General features: G+C 38.1%; 1 protein-coding gene across 3 annotated transcripts in view; it reads right to left on the bottom strand.

The window, feature by feature from the left end:
- SOS1 (son of sevenless homolog 1 (Drosophila)) overlaps positions 1-9524 on the bottom strand; it is a 132270-nt gene that overhangs the window by 121523 nt on the left and 1223 nt on the right. The window lies entirely within an intron of this gene.

The raw sequence follows: 9524 nt of genomic DNA, 5'->3' as shown, positions 1-9524 counted from the left end.
TGGTATTCCCATCTCTTGAAGAATTTTCCAGTTTATTGTGATCCACACAGTCAAAGGCTTTGGCATAGTCAATAAAGCAGAAATAGATGTTTTTCTGGAACTCTCTTGCTTTTTCCATGATCCAGCAGATGTTGGCAATTTGATCGCTGGTTCCTCTGCCTTTTCTAAAACCAGCTTGAACATCAGGAAGTTCACGGTTCACATATTGCTGAAGCCTGGCTTGGAGAATTTTGAGCATTACTTTACTAGCGTGTGAGATGAGTGCAATTGTGCGGTAGTTTGAGCATTCTTTGGCATTGCCTTTCTTTGGGATTGGAATGAAAACTGACCTTTCCCAGTCCTGCGGCCACTGCTGAGTTTTCCAAATTTGCTGGCATATTGAGTGCAGCACTTTCACAGCATCATCTTTCAGGATTTGGAATAGCTCAACTGGAATTCTATCACCTCCACTAGCTTTGTTCGTAGAAGGCCCACTTGACTTCACATTCCAGGATGTCTGGCTCTAGGTCAGTGATGGGGAAGGAAATGGCAACCCACTCCAGTATTCTTGCCTGGAGAATCCCATGGACAGAGGAGCCTGGCAGGCTACAGTCCATGGGGTCGCAAGAGTCAGACACAACTTAGTGACTAAACCACCACCACCATAACCTTAAAATCATTACTGTGTTATGCAGCAGGATAGTTTCGTCAAATGCATGCAAGTGTATGCAGAACCCCAGTATGTAAGTTTTGAGAGCTAAGTTTCTCAGTCTAACACAAAGGGCTTCAAAGCCTTCTTCATTTCGCCTCCTTCTCCCCTAAGGCAGTTACTCCCTAAAATCTAAGGTGCAGGACAAATTAGAACACCGTTTTTCTGTATCACGCTGCCTACCTACTCGAAGGAAGCAACACAGTGCAGTGGGAAGAGTTGTGTTTGAAGCTAAACAGACTTAAGTTCAAATCTTGGTTCTATTACAAGTTTTTGAGCCATTTGCCTCTCTGAGGATCCATTTCCTCACCCGTAAAACTCAGCTGTAAAAATTACTACCTTGAAAAGTCAATGGGTGGAACAGAGATAAATATGTAAAGTACCAAGCATAGTGCCCAGAACACTAGCACAAAGCAGAAACTCAAAAAAAACAAAACAAAACAAAACAAAAAACCATCTGCTCCGGCTTATCCAAGAATGTAGGTTAACATTCAAAGTCAATCAATGTGATTTACCATAATATTTACAGAATAAAGGAGGAAAAGCTTATGATTATTTTAAAAGACATAGAAAAACAATTTGACAAAATTCAATATCCACTTATAACTTCAGAAAACCCCCAAACTCTCAGAAAACTAGAAGTGGAATGGGAAAACCTCAATCTGATAAAGAACATCAATGGAAACTAACAGCTAACATCCCCCTTAATGGTGAAATAAGACATACTTTTCCCTTAAGATGGTGACCACTTTCACTACTTTGATTCAACACTGTAATGGAAGTCCTAGTCAATAAAATAAGAAAAAGAAACAAAATATCAGACTGTCTCTATTTGCAGATGACATAATTACGTAGAAAATTCTATGGAGGGGCTTTCCTGGCGGTTCAGGGTTAAGACTCCATGTTTCCAATGCAGTGGTGTGGCTTGGATCCCTGGTCAGGGAACTAAGATCCCACATGCTCCAGGGAGTGGCCAAAAATAGATAAAAATTCTATGAAATCTGCAAAACAACTTTGAGCAAGGTCAAAGGATAAAGGATCAATATATAAAAATTAGCTACATGTTTGTTTAATTCAGATATATGATCTTTATTAAACAACTTTTTGAGTTTCATAATGCCTTTCTTTTTCGTGAATTTTTAGCATACCAAAGGACTCACTGATGCTTATTTAAGGACTTCCAATTGATAACAATATAAAATTTCTGAAATTCCCTCTCTTTTCCCTTAGAAGTCTCTCCCTTTCATCTCCCATTTGGACTAAATTCTCTCTAGGCCTGAGCACATCTGTCACCCTGCAATTCCTCTCTACTGCTCTCCAAATTTCCACCTATTGCTATATACCCATTAACAAATAACTGTAAAATAAAAAATTTTAAAACAATTTACAATAATATCAAAAACCAAAATATTTCAGATTAAACTTAACCAAAGACATGTAAGACTTCTACACTCAAAGCATTTCTGAGAGAAATTTAAGTCTAAATAATGGAGACATATACTACATTCATGAATCCAAAGACTTGCTATAGTTAAGATGCCAATTCTATCCTGTTATCTACAGATTAAATGAAATTACAATTAAAATCTCACCAAGATTTTTTGGTAGAAATTGACAGGATGGTTCAAAATTTATACTGAAATACAAAATCTAGAAACAATAAAATAATTATTTTAAAAGAAGGAGGGCTTGCACTACCTAACTTTAAGACTTACTATAAATCTACAGTAATCAATAGTGTGGTATTGGGGGAAAGATAAACAAGACATCAATGGACTAGAAGAGTCTAAAACACATACATATTTACTTTAGATATTATATATTTAAATATACATTTACATAAACATATAATATATATTCATTTAATTTTCACAGAAACAACACAATCCAACAGGGAGAGGAAAGTCTCTTCAACAAATAGTTCTGAAATAACTAGATTTGAGCAGAAAAAAAAAAATCTCAATTTCTACCTCATATCATATACAATTAATTTGAAATGGATCATAGGTCATGTAAAAGCTAAAGCTTTTAGAAAATAGCCTTGGGACCATGTGTGCATGACTTGGTGGCAGGCAAGGGGTTCTGTGACAGAGCACAGTGACCTTAAAAGAAAAAACCTGATAAATTTGACTCCATCAGTATTAAAAACTTCTGTTTATCAAAAAACACCATTAGGAAAATGAATAGACAAGCCACAGACCAGAAGAAAATATTCATGAAACATATATCTGATAAAGGACAGTTAACTACGATAATACAAAGAACTCTTACAACTCAATACTATAAAGAAAAACAACCCAATTTTTTAAATGGGCAAAAGATTCACACAGATACTACACAAAAGAAGACACACGAATAACCCAGAAGAACATGAGAGCTCAATATCATTAGTCACCAGGATAATGCAAATTAAAGCCACGATGAGATAACACTACACACCCATCAAAATTACTAAAATTAAAGACTAATGACATCAAATATTGGCAAGAATGTAGAGCAACTGCAACCCTCGTACACTGTTGGTGGGAACATGAAATGGTACCAACCATTTTGAGAAAAGGTCTGGAAGTTTCTTATAAACCTAACAGACATTTATTCTCTGAGCCATTTCTCCTGATATTTACCCAAGAGAAATGAAAACACTTCTACAACATGAGCTATAAGTAAGAACATTCATGGCAGCTTTATTCTCAACAGCCCCAAACTGGAAATCTCCCAGGTATCCATGCATTTAATAAACTTTGACATATTCATATGACAGAAAAAAAAAAAAAGACTGAATTCTTCATTAAACACAACCTCAAAAGCCTCACCAAAAATATATACTGTACAATTCTATTTATATGGTATCTACAACAGATAAGATTCATGTATGGTGATAAAAGATCTGAAGAGCAGCTGCTTCTGGAGGCTGGGGGTAGGAACTGACTGAGAAGGCACATGAGGAAAATTTCGGGAGGGCTGGTAATGTTCCATAGCCTGGTAGAAGCTTCAGTTGTATTCATTTGCCAAAACTCATTAAACCGTACAATTAACATTTGTGTATTTCTCTGTACATAAATTTTACCTGAAAAACAAAAAGAACTGTAAACAAAGAGTGAACTCTAAGTTAATGATATGCAAGCTGAAGTGTTTAAGGGTAAAGTGTACTGATGTCCACAACTTAATTTAAAATCCTTCAAAATGTTAAGATGGATTGGTGGATGGATAGACATATGATAAAGCAAACAGTAAAATACTTGTAAATTAGAGAATCCAGGTGGGTATACGAGTATTTACCATGCAACTCTGAACTTTTTTGTGTATCTGAAATTTTTCATAATAAAATGTTGGATACAAAACTTGATTACAAGACAAATAAATATATTCTAAAATGAAGGGCAAAGTTTTAAAAAAAAATGTATCATACGGAGTAGCTGCCTCTTATTATTTGGTTGGAGCATTGTCACTGCTGTGATGTCTGGACCTCTCTGCCACTGCCTTCTTCCTCTCTACTACAACACACATCATAATCCTTGTGGAAACCATCCTCATCCATGCACGCTATCCACCATTCAGCACACCAGTCCAGAGCCCCTGTTTCATCTTCCTCATTTCTAGAATCTTAAAACTCCAAAATGTAATTATCAATATCTCTAATCAAAATTCTTTATCTGCTCCCCTTACCCTCCTCTTACAACTCATTGAGATTTCTAATCCATGGAGCTCTCATTTACACCTCCATTATCTCTCTTACAGCTTAACTTTCAATCTTCTGAAATACCACTATTCTCTTCATCTCTACTGCAGCCACAAGCAAACAACAATCCTTCTCTACCCTTTTACCTTAACTGATGGGTGCTGCAGGAAGAAAATCTCACAACCAGCAGGCCAATGAATGCTCTTCAAACCTACAATGCTCTCCACACTCCGCACTGCTCAGCAATCCTTTCTTATTCACTGGTTGGCTCCTTTTCCCAACTCCACAGCAGCAATTCCAAAACTTAAGATCCTTACTCATTTCTTTCCTCACTCTACGTAAAGCATCTTGTCTTTCATTATGAAAATTGAGGCTACCTAGCATGAACTCCGGAGAAGGCAATGGCACCCCACTGCAGTACTCTTGCCTGGAAAATCCCATGGACAGAGGAGCCTGGTGGGCTGAAGTCCATGGGGTCCCTAAGAGTCAGACACGATTGAGCAACTTCACTTTGACTTTTCACTTTCATGCATTGGAGAAGGAAATGGCAACCCACTCCAGTGTTCTTGCCTGGAGAATCCCAGGGACAGGGGAGCCTGGTGGGCTGCCGTCTATGGGGTAGCACAGAGTCGGACACGACTGAAGCGACTTAGCAGCAGCAGCATGAACTCCCTGCTCCTCAACCTACAAACCCATTTTATCTCATCCCCTCCCACCTCAGAAGAAAGGATGTTATCACTCCTGCCAGAGGTAGCATATAATCATTAATACTGTTTTAAAATGCAGACTCTGTAACCACGTTATCCTTTCCAAACCTCAGTTTTCTGTCTTATAAAATAGACACAATGATAGTATCCTGTGAGAATTAGAGAACACATAAGGCACTTAAAATAGTACTTGGCAAATAATTTGAGGCAAATACTAGTATCTTCACTATCATTCTCCATCAGTTACTTCCCCGAAGCATCCTAACATAAACAAGTTTCCATCACATTTAAATAAAAAACAAGTGTCTTCCGCAACTTGAATCCCCTTCATTCACAAGCTTGAAGGGGGAAAAAAAAAATCTGGAAAAAAAAAAAAAAATCTATTCTTGCTACTCATTTTTCATGTTTTTCTATCTTCTTTTTTTTGTTTGTTTTTCTATTTTCTATTCTCACACCTAAACTGCCGGACATAAGTACCTGAAAAATAGTAGTACTTTATTTGACTTTTCTATAGCCTGACACAGTTAAAACACTTTCCTTGAAACTCATCCATTCTCAGCTTCTCGGACACTAGGGTCTTATTCTTTCTACCTGACTCTTTCCTTCTTAATCTCTTTCACTCACTCCTTTCCCTTTGCTCTTTCCCTACATTCTATTGTTCATTTTATTCCTCCAGTTCTGATGCCAGCCTAATTTCATTCTTACTTCTTATCATTTTCAGTGAGTGGCCTCATTCACTTTTTTAAAAACACCTTCTTTGAGGTACAATTAACACATAATAAATTGCAAATATCTGAGCTGTATAACACGTTAGAATTTTAATACGCTCCTGAGGTGGCTCACTGGTAAAGAATCTGCCTTCCAATGCAGAAGTCGCAGGAGACACAGGTTTGATCCTGGGTCGGGAAATCCACTGAAGGAAGGAATAGCAACCCACTTCAGTATTCTTTGCTTGGAAAACTTCATAGACAGAGAAGCCTGGCAGGCTACAGTCCACCAGGTCAAAAAGAGTTGGACGTGACTGAGCACACACAAGAATGCATGCATATGCTCCTGAAACTATTAGTACAATCAAAAAGCAAATGAACATAAATGCCTCTCCCCAAAACAACTACTGGCTTGTTTTCTGTCACTGTAGATGCATTTTTCTATAATTTTACAGTACATACTATGGTGTTTGGGGCAGTAGGGGGTGCTACCAGCTTAATTATTTTGAGCAATGTTGTCTCATGTATTAATAGTTCATTCTTTTTTACTGCTGAGAAGTATTCCAGTGTATGGCTATATCACAATTTGTTTATACATTCACCTGCTGATGGACATCTGGATTGTTTCCAATTTTTTGCTGAACAGAACTGCCATGAGCATTCATGTGTAACTCTTGAATGGACAGCTTCATCTATCTCATGGCCCCACCCACACACCTAAAAGTCCCAAATCTGTTCACCAGATACCAACAACCAATTGCCAGTCCTACAAGTCCACCTGGATAACCAGAAGGGACTTTAACAAGTTCAAAACTCATCTTATAATGCTACTCCTTTATAGCACTATAAAGGAGTACTCCAACAGGTACTCCTCCTACATTCTCTATCCTGACTAAAGGCACTCAAACCAGAAACTTAAGAGTCCTCCTAGGCTTACCACTTACCCCAATCACTATGAGTTACTAGATCCTGTCAATTCTGCCTTTTAAACATCTCTCAACTATATAAAATCCATCTCTACACTTTCATCCTAATTCAAATGCTCCCTTAATTCAAATATATATCATCTCCTGGCTGGACTATTAAACTAGCTTTCTAACTTTTCTCCTTACCTTCGGTCTCATTCTTCTGCAATCCATTTTCTATTCTATGGCCAAAGTGGATTTTCTAAAATTGAAATCTGATGTTATTCCCCTATTTAAGGTTCCTCAATGACATCTATACCCTCAAAATAAAAATCATTCTCCTTAGCTTAACATTAAAAAATTTGCTATAAACTACTTTTCCCTCCAAACTCATCCTCTGCCACTTCTCATCATGTTAGAACTTAGTCATTTCTGGATAATGTCAATTCCCTTTTAATCCTTACTGTTGAGGGCAATAATACTTGGTCTGCAGTAGGCATGACAGACTTATGCAATAGATAAGATCGGACTTTAACAGATGGGATCCATTGAGACCTTCTGGGAATTTTCAGGAAAAAAGGTAGTCCTGTCTGGCTGAAGCATAAAGTATATGAAAGACCAGGATAGGCAATCCATTCAGAAAAGCAGGATGAAGGCAGATCACTGATCGACATCAAGTCTATTTCAAAGAAGACACACTTCATTCTATGCCCTCAAAAGACATCGATGGTTCTGAACAACTGTGTGACATATTCAGAAGTGTCCTATAACTTCTGAAATCTGAAAAACAGTAAAGGAGAGGTGGGGCAGTGAATTCAGTTAAGAGGCTATAGCAGCAGCCTGGGAAAGGGGACCCAAGTGTAGTTGGAGTAGGAGGGAACTGATTATATGAACATGTCAAGGAAAATGAACCTACAGGCTCTTCCTGGGTGTGGACAGTCAGAAATGACATCAAAGTCTTGAGCCAGTCAAATGAAATAATACAGCCATGAAGAGAAAAAAATTTGTAAATAGTAAGTGGAAGGGAGGGAGCTGATGGTTTTCCTTGGCTATTCCCTACCCATTCATTCAAATTTAAGTGCCAACTAGGTGACAGACACTGTATACATAGGGGATGAAATGAGGGTAAAACATCATCCCCATTCCCAAGGACCATCCAATCTAATTGGGGTGGTGAACTTAAATAGGAAAAAAAATAGGAATTGTTAAGTGCCTGGCTAGGGTGCTAAAAGAACAGACTAAAAGAAAGACTATCCAATTCAGGCCTGAGGATTTGAGAAAAGATCAGAGGTCCAGTGAGCCCAGAGGATGAGCAGTGTTAGGCCAGGCCAAACGTAGTCCAGGTGAAGAAAAGAGCATATCCAAAGAGCCCCAGGCTACATAACACAAGTTGATGCATCCGCAAACTACAATAAGCCTAAAGGAAGATACGGAGGTAGGCACATGAAATATCTAACTTGTCTTTGGTGGCTTAAAATCATCTTTAGTGGATATCTTAAGTGGGAATTGGAAGAAATCTCACACATCAACTAGACTGCGTACATTTTCACCCCCTCCCATCACTTCTACTGCCATGCAAGGGTATCTCTGCTTAAAGTCAAAGCAGGGTTATGTAAATAAGCAGAGAGGACTGGTGGGGTCTGTGGTCAATCGGAGACAGATGGGCAGCCATTTACTCAGCTCCAGCAGCTTACTGCCCTGCTTGAATGCTGGCCCACTGTGGAGAGATCTTCCCATTCTCCAAGAAAAGTTCAAGATTCAGATTTTATGTAGTAACACCCATTTAAAAATACTAGCAATTACATTAAAAACAAAAAAACACTATGCCAGCCAAACAAAATGTTTCTGTGGACAGATTTCCGCAAGGGCCACCAGTGTGGCAGAGGCAGGCCTGGTCTGCTAACTCCTATGATGTTCGTCTCACTGCTTCATAGGACCCTCAACTGATAGGGTTTCATGGTGATTCTCCTGGCATAGGAGCTGCTTGCCTCCAAGCAAAACAGTCCCAAACTGATAGTGTTTTATGAGTTCTTTTATATATTTTCAATAATTTTTCTGTCTCCTCTCCACCCCACACCCACCTTGGTCAGGATACCTGCTTCCGGAATCACTGAGACTTCCTACCCCCCATCTACTACAAGCTAAGACGGCAGGTAAAGCGAAAGTAAACAGGGTGAGAGCCTGACAGGATTTCTAAAGAATAAAGTACGTAAGGCATATGACACACCTTTATTTTTCTTAGAAAACAGTATCAGAGATGTCTGTGACTAATCAGACATCTGAACAAAAAAGTCAGTAAGTTACACGTGAAATATACCAGCAAATTCTGCTAACAAACCAAACAGCTTCCACTGTAAGATAGCAAGAGAGGGAGAACAGGACAAAAGGGAAAGTAAAAGTTGCTGGCCTCTGAAAAATACCAAACACCTTTTTAAAAGCATAAATGTTTAGGAGAAAGGGTATCCTATAATCTCAAATCTGAGTGAACAGCAAAATTATTTTTTAACCAGATACCATGAAACATTTTTTGAGCAATGACGATTTAGATACCTATTAAAAGAGTAAAGCTACTCCTGTATTTATAAGGTAAAACAAAAATACTCTGAGAGCCTTTATTAATATATTCATTCAGACATCAGTTGCTGATGTTTTAATGTATTTACTAAGTCACAACATTGCTTTAGAAGCTTTGAAAATGTAACATTTCATAATTATACTAAAACGTGTAAAAGTACAGATCACGGGGTATATAACTTTAGATAACAATGTGGCAAGCTCGAAGAAACAGAACTGCTAAAATTTCTAATCAACAAACCGAATGACAGGATCGGAAGAGCA

This window comes from Bison bison, unplaced genomic scaffold (assembly GCF_000754665.1).
Source record: "Bison bison bison isolate TAMUID 2011002044 unplaced genomic scaffold, Bison_UMD1.0 scf7180017864366, whole genome shotgun sequence".
NCBI classification, from domain to species: domain Eukaryota; kingdom Metazoa; phylum Chordata; class Mammalia; order Artiodactyla; family Bovidae; genus Bison; species Bison bison.
The sequence above is the reverse complement of the archived record's forward strand: the minus strand, read 5'-3'. Positions and strand labels throughout refer to the sequence as shown.